At 43.2% G+C, this 11,874-nt stretch overlaps 1 long non-coding RNA gene across 1 annotated transcript; it reads left to right on the top strand.

Annotated features, from left to right (window-relative positions):
* Window positions 1-1,735: 1,735 nt before the first annotated feature.
* On the top strand, window positions 1,736-9,975 carry LOC136619771 (uncharacterized). Its single transcript, XR_010791024.1, has 5 exons — window positions 1,736-1,790; window positions 3,658-3,722; window positions 5,343-5,396; window positions 9,207-9,236; window positions 9,912-9,975. It is a non-coding gene; the product is annotated as an uncharacterized lncRNA (long non-coding RNA).
* Window positions 9,976-11,874: the final 1,899 nt, after the last annotated feature.

Raw genomic sequence — 11,874 nt, 5'->3', positions numbered from 1 at the left:
CCTTCTATTTCACTCCAGCTGGACTTAGCAGTCAGCAGTACTGTTGGCCAAGTCTTTGTATGTATGGGGAAGATGATGTACTGTATGTCTTATCTATGTGCAAGTATAACACTGCAACTACACAAAAAACATTAAAACACTCATGGAAAAAGTGCTGATTGTGCTATTTTAAGTAGTGGTTGCCCAACGGCCTAGGCAAAGGTCTAAATGTAGCTCAACAGAAACAAGAGAGAGTTGAAGTTGAAAAGAGCTAAGGATGCATCTACAGGTGACTATACCAGTGGGGTATTGTAGTGTTGTAGGTTATAAAAAAATGGTGTAAACAGCAATGAGTGCTAGAGAGCGAATGAGACATGGCTATAGGCTATGGAGGGAATTTAAGAAAGGTTGTAGCATAAAAGGTTGCATATTTTTGAGCAAGCTATAATTACACAAGAATGTATTACCTTTTCCCTCTATCTGTCCCCTTCACCATTTAAAAAAAATAAATAAATAAGATTAAAAAAAAAAAAATTATATATATATATATATATATATATATATATATATATATATATATATATATATATATATATATTACATGTCGACTCATGACTGGAATAGATTTGACTTTCGGGTGTACGAATGGTTAAATATGCACCAAATATATGAGCACCACCCCAGCATGAGACTGCCGCAAGTTGTCTGCAGCTCTTCTACAGTTATTTATCTAAGACTTTCTACCCATTGAGTCTGGGAGATAAGACTAAGCATATTATACCACTCAAAGTGTCCCCAGCCATAAGGATTGGCTTGTTTCTCTGAAAGATTAAATTATTGTTCTTGCAACAGGTGTCTGCAATATTCTAGAGGGGTGAAAACCCCCAACACACCTACAAAAGATGAGAATCTGGTATATTCAGTATATGCATCAAATGTGAACATTTTTCTTAACCTTAGTCTTAATTTCTCATATTACTCATGAAATAATTTATTTGATATATTTACTTTCTATAGTGGAAGCCATTTGTGTTGCTGTCTGTTATTATGTATGGGGGCACACTATATGGCATCATCTGTGGTTAGGATCCAGATGTCTGCTAGCTTTTCCATTGGTCTCCATAATCTTCTAGCTACACCTAAAATTCTCAAAATGTTATAGGTACATCTACATATAGTACTTTCACATGGTATGTGAAGACTTTTGTAATCCAGTAAGATATCATACGGCAGAGATGCCATAGAAAGATGTGAATTATCATCAGATAAGTTCCATGTCATTTGCTATAACTCAGGTTGGTGGAAGTACAGATCACTTTGTGACGACTGTCTAATCACCATGAGGAGATCTAATTAGTCATATGATGCTTCTTTGGGAATTTTGGCATGCATATGAAGGATGGCATAATGCCTCTACAGTGCCCACTATTAGACGGTAGCTTTCCTATAAGTCAATGTTCAAACTTTTAACAGGTCTTGTAACTGGGAATATACCAGAGGATTCTAGAGAAGGAAAGGATAACCTGTTATAACTTCGGACAGTGACTTGTAGGAGAGCAGCCTTCTTGTAGGTGGCGCTGTAGAGGCATTGTACCATCTCCTATTTGCATACTTGCTATAACCCTTTGTGTTGGTTCATTGCCAGTCTACACACACTAACCTGATTGTGACTTACACAATGGTGAAGGGTGGATCACTGGGTGTGCTTACTTTTGTTTAAGTATGTAAATTGGCTCCAGTAGTGATCCAGGATCCTATATAAACCCTGCTCCATGCCAAGGTAGTCACAGTCCAGCACAGAAGAGGAGCAGGTAAGCTTTTCTATTATCTATGAACTCATGCATCACTTGTAAATGTTTTCTCATTTACTAGACAGACAGGGATTTTGAAGAATGCTAACTATTATTCATCTCCCAAGTTTTATATTGTTAGAATTGACAGATGGAAACAAAAAAGCCCAGCTCTGACATTGTGTGGCAATCACTGTATGGCATAAGTAATATATTATTTTAGGAGCTTTGTCGTTTACAGACACTGCAATACCAATTACGTTTATTTGTGTCGCATTCGCTTTAATAAGCCTGAACCTGCAGTACCAACCCAGTCCACTGCTTAGTATATGAAGCCTCTGGCGTAACTATAGAGGATGCAGAGGATGCAGTTGCACCAGGGCTCAGTAGCCTAAGGGGGCTCATAAGACCTCATTTCTCCATCTAGGAAACCCAGTACGATGAAAAATGTATTATAGTTGGGGACCCTGTTACAGGTTTTGCATTGGGGCCCAGGAGCTTCAGGTTACGCCTCTATATGAAGCTGTCTGCTTCAGGCAGCAAAACAGCCAGCATTGGGACAACCCCTATAAGTTAGACATTTATGCACATCCGGTGTATTTCTAGGGTATTACAAGATTACTGGCACCAAATAATAATTAAGATCTACACATAGAGCTGTGATTACATTGTAATTACCCCCAAGGGATCACAGGTAAGGTTTATTCTGTTAGTAGTCATAGATGTTTCTCTTTTCTTTCCCCTATCTCAGACTGTTTCCCATCATGACTCATCTCTGGGCACAGAGTAAATCCTGCTGCTACCCCAATACTTCTCTGTTCACTGCATAGTAACAGTACCTCCCCCCACAGAATACAATTGCTGCCTTTAGACCCCTCAGTAATAATGCCTTTCATTATGACTACATAGTAGTAATGAACAGTCTCTTCATCCAACTGAAATAATGAACCCCCATTGTGATGCCGAAATAGTAATAAGTTCCCACAGTGTCCCAAAAGTAAAAATGACCCCCTCCCCTTCTGCCCCAAACCTCGTCCCCATTGTTTCCCTAAAAGCAGTAATGAACCATCATTGTGCGCCCAAAGTAATAATGAGCCATATTTCATGTCAAGGTAATAATAAGTCCTCATTGCGCCTCCATAGTATTAATGAGTCCTTTGCGTCCCCAAAGTAGTAATGAGCTACTTTTATGCCCCAAAGTAAAAGTTAGCTTTCTGTGCCACAGAGTAGTAATGAGCCTTCTGTGAACCAATATTGTGACCTTAATATAGTAATGAGCCCCATTGTGCCCACAAAATAGTAATTAGCCCCCTACACTCCAAAAAAATAATAAGCCTTATGTGCCCCCAAAGTAATATGAGTCCTCTTTACCCCAAACAGTAATCAGTTCTCTGCAATGAGTCTGCAATGTAGTATGGAACCTTCTGCACCCCCAAAGAAGTAATAGGCCATCGGTACCACCAAAGTACTAATGAGCTCCAACTGTGCTTCCACAGTATTAATGCCCCCAAAGTTGTAATCACACCCCACTGTGCCTCCAAAGTACTAATGAGCCTTGTCATAGCCTCCAATATAAGTAGCCCACTTTAGCCTGAAAGTAATATTGCGGTGCAAGACACTAAGTTTATCATTAAACAACATGCAGTGAGTCTCATATGACAAAGGGATGAATGGGTCACCATGGCTCCAATGCTTGGTCCCATTTGTGACCACTGTGACTCCCTACAGCCTCTGAGCATAGACTGTTATATATGTTAAACAATATGGTCTACAATATCTAAAAGGTTATTGAACCTACTTAGTCCTAGAGATCTCTTGCTCCCGATGTAGTACAATTCTTTGTGTTTTTTTCTATCCTTCCTAAATTTCAATCCTTAATCCATCCTAGAAGCAGCAAGTGACAGCCGAGAGGCAGCGCGACCACGATACAGTGCGAAAGAGAACTTGAAAAAAGTGAGTAGAGAAGGCTTCAGAGCTGTGCATCCCCGTATCTGCTCCTCAGCCTCCTCATCTTACGAGATAAGAGGGGGAGGAAGATGAATCATGGCTACCATAGCTGGCTGCCATTATGGAAATGTCCCTTTTTAAATCCTGTTTTTGTCCCTGTAGTGTACGAAGTTCAATGTCAGTCACTTATTAGCTGTAGACCCAATAACAAGTCTATGGGGGCAAAAACTTAAAAAGTCATGTGACATTCACCTGGTAGATTAATGGATTCCTGCATTTTGTGCTAAACAGAATCCAAATCTTGAAACAACTCTGATAAATTAGCTTGTGATTTCTGAACCAAGGACTGTGAGTTTATGGCAAGAGCAGAAGATAAGATAGAGAGATGCTAGAAATAAAGTTACAATATTGAAGAGGTTTGAGTAGTGTGACAATAAAGGTGATTAATGACTCTACAACAGATTACTACACTACAAATATAAAAGCTGCAAAGAAAGTTAAAAGGGAGATGACAACTCAGTCACCATTCCTCTATTCCCATGATAGGACAAGATTGGTAGGTTCTAACCGCTGGGACCTTTACTGATCACGATAACAGGGGGTGTAGTGAAGTAAGGCGTGCCGTGCTCTACACCCCCCTTACACAATACAGTGGCATAGCAGCTTGTTTAATGTGGCCTGGGAGATGCTGGATAAGCCCTGCCCCCTCCAGTCCAAGATATGACCAGAAAGGGATGGTGAGAGGAAGATGGTCCAAGTGCCAATGCTAAGCCCAACCTCTATCCTGGACTTAGTGGGGATAGGCAGAGGAAGTCAAAGGCGCCTTGTAGAAAGATCCTGCTTACCTGCCAGACGATTGGCAGAGAACGGGGAGCTGTAGTAGGCTAGATACACCATTTTTAGAGCTTTACGCAGCGCTGCAGGAAGAGGCTCTACCTCCCCTTGATGTGGTGGTGATGTGACCAGCGCTTCACTGCTGAGAAGATCAGTCCAATGGATAGGAGATAATACAAAGCTAAGCCAACTCCCTTATGAAATAGCGAGAATGTTCCAAGGGTATATAGAAAGAATACTAGCTGTGTCAGAGGTTCAGACACATCAAAAAAGGGCAGAGTATGTTGACCAGTCCCATAGACTCCTATGGGAGCCTATAAGAGCTGCCGGAAAAGGGAGATGGGAGGGAGTTTAGCAGCGGCTCTGCTAAAATCTCTATCCCTCTCTGCCCCATGCTGGCAAAGGGACGGGCAGAATGGGGCAGGAAATTAGCACACTAGCTCGTGCCCCACCCCCTTCCTTTGCTGACAGCCAGCAATGGGTGGATAGGGGTTGGGAAGGGGGAGGAGTTTAGCAGAGCTAAACTCTCCCTCACGCTTGATGGTCTTCCAGGCTGTGGAGTATATGTGCCGCACCTGGGCTAACGTAAGAGGTGCTATGACTTGGTCACGTCTGCCTCTCGTACATTCGATTTTCAACCACCCTGCAGCCATGATGCGACCGGCCGACATGTGAAAGAGCCCTTATACTGGAGTTACAGGGCAGGTCATGTAATAAAAGAATATACCACTTATCATTGATGTTTCTTCCTGTTTTTAATTTTCATGCCTTGTTTGCTCTCTATATTCTCAGACATGTCGCCCATTTGGATACTGCAGACTTGCATGATCAGTGCACTATTTTATGGTAAGATCTAAATGACAGTTGATAAATGCTCAGTATATATAAAGGATACAAAGAAAAATGGCCAACAGCCTTCTTACAGCTCCCGAAACAGAAAAACATAAGCTATAGAATAAGGTGCCAAAAAAACAAGTGATCTTAATGTGCAAAAAATAATAAAACATTAAAGTAATAAAAATGTGGTATATTATAACAAAAGCTGCCAAAACAATAGAATAAGTAGTGATCAAAGGGTCGCATAAACCTCAAAATGTTACCAGTTAAAACTTAATATGTGTACAGGAAAATCATAAAGTTATAGACTTCAGATCCAGGCGGCACAAATGGGACTAATTTTTTTTAAGTTATCATGACAAAAGTATTAAGACAAAATATATATATATATCTGTCATTGCCATAATTGTACTGACCTCCAGAATAGCGGTAACGTTACTGTTCTTTACCCCACAGACGCGGCCATGCTGACTCCAACCAGTGCTTTTCTTTTGTTCAGGCTCCTCATTCTTTCATATTCTCTTAATAAATTCTTCTCATAGCACTGTTCATGTGTCAAGTGGGCGGTCCCCACTGATAATTGGTGAAATCAGATATGATTGAGAGTGAATGGTGAAAGCTGTCCACTGTCAACCAAATCTTCCCCATTGACAGTGAGCTGTGGGGATCGGCCACTTAATACATTCACAGCACTAAAAGCAAAACCTATGAAAAGTCTGAACAGGGGTGAGAATGAACAAAAGAAAAACATTGTCATACTTAGAGGGTCTGCAGCTGCAAAGCCTTACATCCAATCCCGTTGACATGAGGACATTGCAGGCCACTTTAAAGAAGCTTGTCTCTCACTTCGCTGCATCACATGTTGCAAAGGACCCATTGTTGTCCTCTACAGAGGGCAGAGGTTGTCACCACTCATTATGATATATTAGGGCTGGGTCACCTCCAGAGACACTTGTTCCACCCCTATGGTAATATACATACTCCCTTGTCTCCTACTATGAAGGATGCATTTCTTAAAAACTTTCACATAGAAAGGAAGTGAAGGAGTCTAATGGGTTTGTTCATCCCCAGAGGAGTCTAAAATCTGGAGCTCCGACATCTGACTGATGGAAAGCAGGGCACCCTGATGACTTCTGCATACATTTATGGAACCTGTCTATTTTATGAAACAACAAAAAATGATAATATTTGTTAAGTCTCATTAATGTAAAATGGTACATTTTTGAGAGCCGTAATAAATGCAGAAATAAGTCAACTTGGTGTCTCAGTGGTTAGCACCGTGTCCTGCTGTGCTGGGATTCTGCTTTTGACTCTAGGAGCACATCTGCATGCAAATTCCTGCCAGGTTTCCCACAGATTACAGTTTTTTTCTGGGGGTCTCAGTACGAGGACACTTTGTGATCAGCTTGTTGTCAAGGAACCCATCATAGAGCTTGTCCAAGTTGGGGTCCAAAACGCCATGGAAGGATGAGATTATCGAACTCTCCTATTAAATTGTCTCTAGTGTGTATATTTATCACTTCACAACCACATAATGTAAATGTATGTCATGTGATTGGCACATTATATGGGGTGGACTGTCACAGGGAACAGCTGGGATCAGAGTTAGCTCTTATCATGGCTATGAAACTACTTAAATGCCACGGGCAATGCTAACCTGAGCATCTCAGCAAAAAGCAATTGGAGGATCCCGATGGGGTGTCATAGCAGCTCAGAACCTTGAATTGAAACCTGTCGGGGCTTAATAGGCAGTAATTAAAACTGCTACAGGCGTAACACTGCTGACGAATCCCGCATTACCGGGTTACTGAGCTAATTTGTTGTGGCTTGGCACGATTATTCTGCATGCACGTTGCCCCCCCCCCCCCCCCTGAACTGAATGATAGCAAATGCGCAACTCTAAGGCTTCTTTCACACGAGTGAATATTGGCAGACTGTTTTCACGCCTTGCCGATATATGCTACGTTGGTTGAGAAAAATTTGGTGAATGGACGCACAAATCAAACATTTGTGCACACGTTCAGATGGCCTGATAAGCCTGGCACAAATGTGCCGAGCTCACCAGGCCATCACCCATTTCCCCTCCCTCCCCATCGCAGGCTCACCTCTTTTCTGCCCCGCTCGTTCTGTGCAATGGGAGGTGGTGGGACAGGGCGGAGCCAAGTGCCAGTCTGCCCCACCTCCTCCCATTGATGGCTATGGACAAGGGGCGGAGAGAGGGCAGATGCTAATCACGCCCCCATCCCGACCCTTGTCCACAGCATCAATGGGAGGAGGTGGGGTGGACCAACACTTGGCTCCACCCCCTTCCCGCACAGAACGAATGGTGAGGAAGACAGGTGAGTCTACATGGGGGGAGGAGAGCAGAGGGAGGGAGTTTAGCAGCGTAGCTGCTAAACCCTCTCCCAATTACGGCCACTGCCATGGGCTCACATAGGAGCCCATGCAGCGGCCGACATATTCTGGCCCAAAACATAGTTCTGGAACTATGTTTTGGGTCCAACATAAAAACGCCTGGTGCTATATTAGCTGGGCCGGGCATTTTTACATTTCACAAATACGCCCATGTGATCTGATGCATTAGAATCCAATGCATCAGATCACAGCGCATATCGTCCGGTTGTCAAAAGGCTGGCTGATATGCGCTCATGTGAAAGAAACCTAATACTGTACTGGCACCTGGTGGTCTATAACAGAGATGAAGATACATCTGTATGTACTGCTATGCAGAATTATTGCAGTATATGGTACAAGCAAGTTTTAATCCCTTAGAGGGGCTAAAAAGATAAAAGAAAAGAAAAAGATTTATTACATATTTGAAAATGATAAATAGTATTAGGGCTCAGATGGGCGTTTTTTGCTGCACGTGTTGCTTGCATTTGTGATCCACATCTATTAGAACCAATGGCAGCGGTCACATGCCCGATATTTACCTGCACACAAAAATGCGCAGCAACAAATATAGAGCATTCTGCATTTTTTGGATGTGCAATTCCTAGATTTTGTGACATCCAGGGGTTTCACCTTGTGGTTAATGGGGCCGGGCCGCAGCAGCAGCCGCACGATAGACATACAGAGAAGATCGCAATGCTCTGCCACAGCTGTGACAGCTATGGCTGAGGATTTTTCCATCCCGACAGGGAGTCCCCACATCATTGAACACTGTAACATTGAATTCAATGAATGGCTGAGTGCTGCCTCTAATTGGCTAAGCGCAGAGATCAATCAGAGGCAGCGCTCAGCTGTCATTTAGTGGCTGAGTGCTGCATTTGATTGGTCATAGTGCTCAGCAAATCAGAGGCAGCCCTTTAGGCAGGTAGAGATTTTAAATCCCCGCCTGCTGAAAGCACTTTATTGAAGTTCAGTAGAAGAAGCGTCTGTATGTGCCTGAGCCCCATAGCTGTGGAGAGGTGAGTATATATATATATATATATATATATATATATTTTTTTTTTTTTTTTTTACACATTCTAGGGATGATTTATATTTAAAGCCCTTCCCCCCAAATCACTGCGGGGGCTGCCAGCATCTCACTACGTTCAATGGAGCCGGCTGGACAGCATCCAGGGGTTTCACATGTAAGGAATCCCCTGCTGCAGCTGTCACAGCCACAGCAGGGGATAGCAGGCAGTGCACTTTATGTGTGAATAAATGCAGCCAAGAGCGTTTTTTTTAAGTGTCGCGCTTCGGTCACAAAAAAATCATTGTGTGTTTTTGTGCTCTGAAAATGGAAGTGAAACTGTGAAAAATCTTATGAAAGCGTCTCTGGAATATGTTGGGGCTATAGATACATAAATAATTCCTTCTCTTGTCTCTCAGATGCTGCTGGCATGTATGTACCCGAAACAGGTAACTACCCGAGAAATGTCTATACATGTACAAGGCTTTATGTCAGTAAATGAGGACACTGAGATCCGACGAGCTGGAATACGCTGCTACATACGGACCTTTACCTCAGTTGTACGGAAAAGCCATAATCATTATCCAGGATGAGAAATCCACATGCTGGGGGGTAAATGTCGTATTACACTGGGGGTCAACAGGCGACATCTGTAACTGTACAGGTACATATAGCCGGTATAGACATACAGTTGGATATGTCCGGGGGGTACATTCACTGCACATGGACACATAGAATGGCTCCAGGATGAACATCCACTGTAAGACAGGGGGCACAACCTGCAGCCGGGGGCTACATGGGGTACGTGGCACCATTCTGTGTGCCCTCCAATCATCTGGTCACAGATATGATTGTCTGGGTCTGGTCACAGCATCACATGGGTGCAGCCGGGGGGAAGTACTAATGGTGTACGATGTGGCCATATCTGAGACCCCCATATGTCCACAGAATGGGGGTCTCTGTACAGTGTAGCACTCCAGAAAGGAGTGTATCTGGAATCACATGTAATGGGGGGCTCTACAAAACACGGAGTGGAAGACAATCCTTATTGTGAATATAATTGTGGCGGCTTCAGCTGCGACATTGTGAGCGTCCCATAATAACTCCTCTTCTCTTCACTTTAGATTGCTCAGAGTGTGATATGTGTGACGGGGAGATGATTTACGGTATGTTGTGTTCCGCAGTATTTTTCTCATTCCGGGTACATGCACACAGATATTTCTTCTTTGCAATTTTCGGACAAAAAAGTCAGTCCAAAATCGTACAGAAGTGGCACCAATTCTGGATGTACTCCCAGGGGCTTGTCCTAGTCTTGTCTGATTCTCAGATGAAAACAGCACATCAGTGTCCAGTGTCCCGCGTACAGAGGGGATGTCCATGTGTTGTCCAATACTAGTTGTACCCGAGAATCTCAGATGTGACTTGTTACGTCCGTGGGCGTGCGCCGATACTGGGGGAGATCTACTATTCAAAATATGACCGCTTTGTGGTGGAAATGATACCACAAATTCTGCATTACATACTTTACCCCCCCCCCCCCCCCCCCGCGGCTTCTTGATGTATTCAGACACTTTTAGTCGCTTTTTCTGCCTTTATTTGTCTGACCAAAAGGAGGTGTAGCTTAATAAAAGAGCGCGTGTTATAAAGTGCACAAACATCTTAGCGCATTTATGGCATCAACTAAGCCAACTAATAGGTGGTATTAACTTAACTGAACAGTCTTAGAATTTGGAGGACTCGCCATCCGTCATGAGTCGCTGTGATGGATCTGGCACATTTTAGTACTATTTTAGGGTCAGTGACACAAGCCGATTTTGGCTTCATATCACGCGTGTATTTTTTACATGCTTAATACGCAGGACATAGCCAATGTGGATGTAAGACGTGTACTCCCTGTGTATTTTATGCATCCATAGACTATAGTGCCATGTAGTGAGCGCCAAAAAAGACGTCATGTGTTTTTTATTTTGCAAAATCTCATTCGGGATTAGGAGCCGCGGATGATATTGCTGTGCGGACTTTCCTCACATAGATTCCGCGGCGATTCCACCTCATGTGAACCCAGCCTCAGGGTGCCTTCACACTGCTGAGAATGCAGGATGATGAAACTAATAGCTTCATTCCCATTTGCGATGTTTTCACCCATGTGATGGGGCGTGAAAACAAAAATTCACTATTGAGCCTCCTTTTTATCGCATGACAACGCACAAACTTCTAGTTTCCTGTGATGCGATGTGTTTTTAAAATTAGGAACTCCTATTGACTTATCCGCACAAAAATTGCGCAATGTAACCGTGATTTTGTTGTGGGCGACAGCGATACAATGTGAGATTATTCTCAGGAAAAAAGCATCGCTGGTGCTCAAAAATCGCACGATCAAAAATACAAATTTGCCGCAGTTTACATGATCACAGAATGAAGGAAGCCTAACAGAAATAACCTCCCGCCGCGGCGCTGCGCAGCTTCTGCTACTAATCTTATCATTTTCATCCAGCAGAGGGGCCGTATGGAATGCCTAATGAATGCTGGGGCGAGGAATGTCATCATTATAGATACTCCAGAGACATCGCTAAGGAAGAGTAAGTGACCCTCCAGTCATCAGTCATTACTGATTAAGATAGGAAACCCCACGCAGACTCCTGGCTCGTATTATGGGGTGTAGATGTAGCAGAGCTCCGTTATTCTTCCCACTTTACCTTCTGCATGTGATGATGGCTCTTCTAGTACATTTACATGAGGTCTGATATAAACATCATAGAGAGCAGATGGTCATCTGTAATATCACAGTGCGTTGTGTCACATGACAAACTAAGCTCTGCTACATCTGTAAAAATATAATTAAATCCACATACAGGGCAAAAATGCGCGCAATATAAAAGCAAAATACTTCATTCACCAACACAAGGAGTTCCAAAGGGTGGAATCCCGCTGGGAATCTCACCTTTTGGCCATGCAAAAAAATGGGAGATTTCCGCTGGGGAAGCTCTGCTTCAAAACCAGCGTCACTTGACCATGGGTTTTGGAGTGGCTTGGCCGCATGCTCTTCCGTTGCGGCTGGCGCTCCCCTAGAGGAGAGTGCGGCCGCAA

The sequence above is a fragment of the Eleutherodactylus coqui genome, chromosome 1 (genome assembly GCF_035609145.1).
Source record: "Eleutherodactylus coqui strain aEleCoq1 chromosome 1, aEleCoq1.hap1, whole genome shotgun sequence".
NCBI lineage: Eukaryota > Metazoa > Chordata > Amphibia > Anura > Eleutherodactylidae > Eleutherodactylus > Eleutherodactylus coqui.
This window is presented reverse-complemented; position numbering and strand designations above follow the sequence as displayed.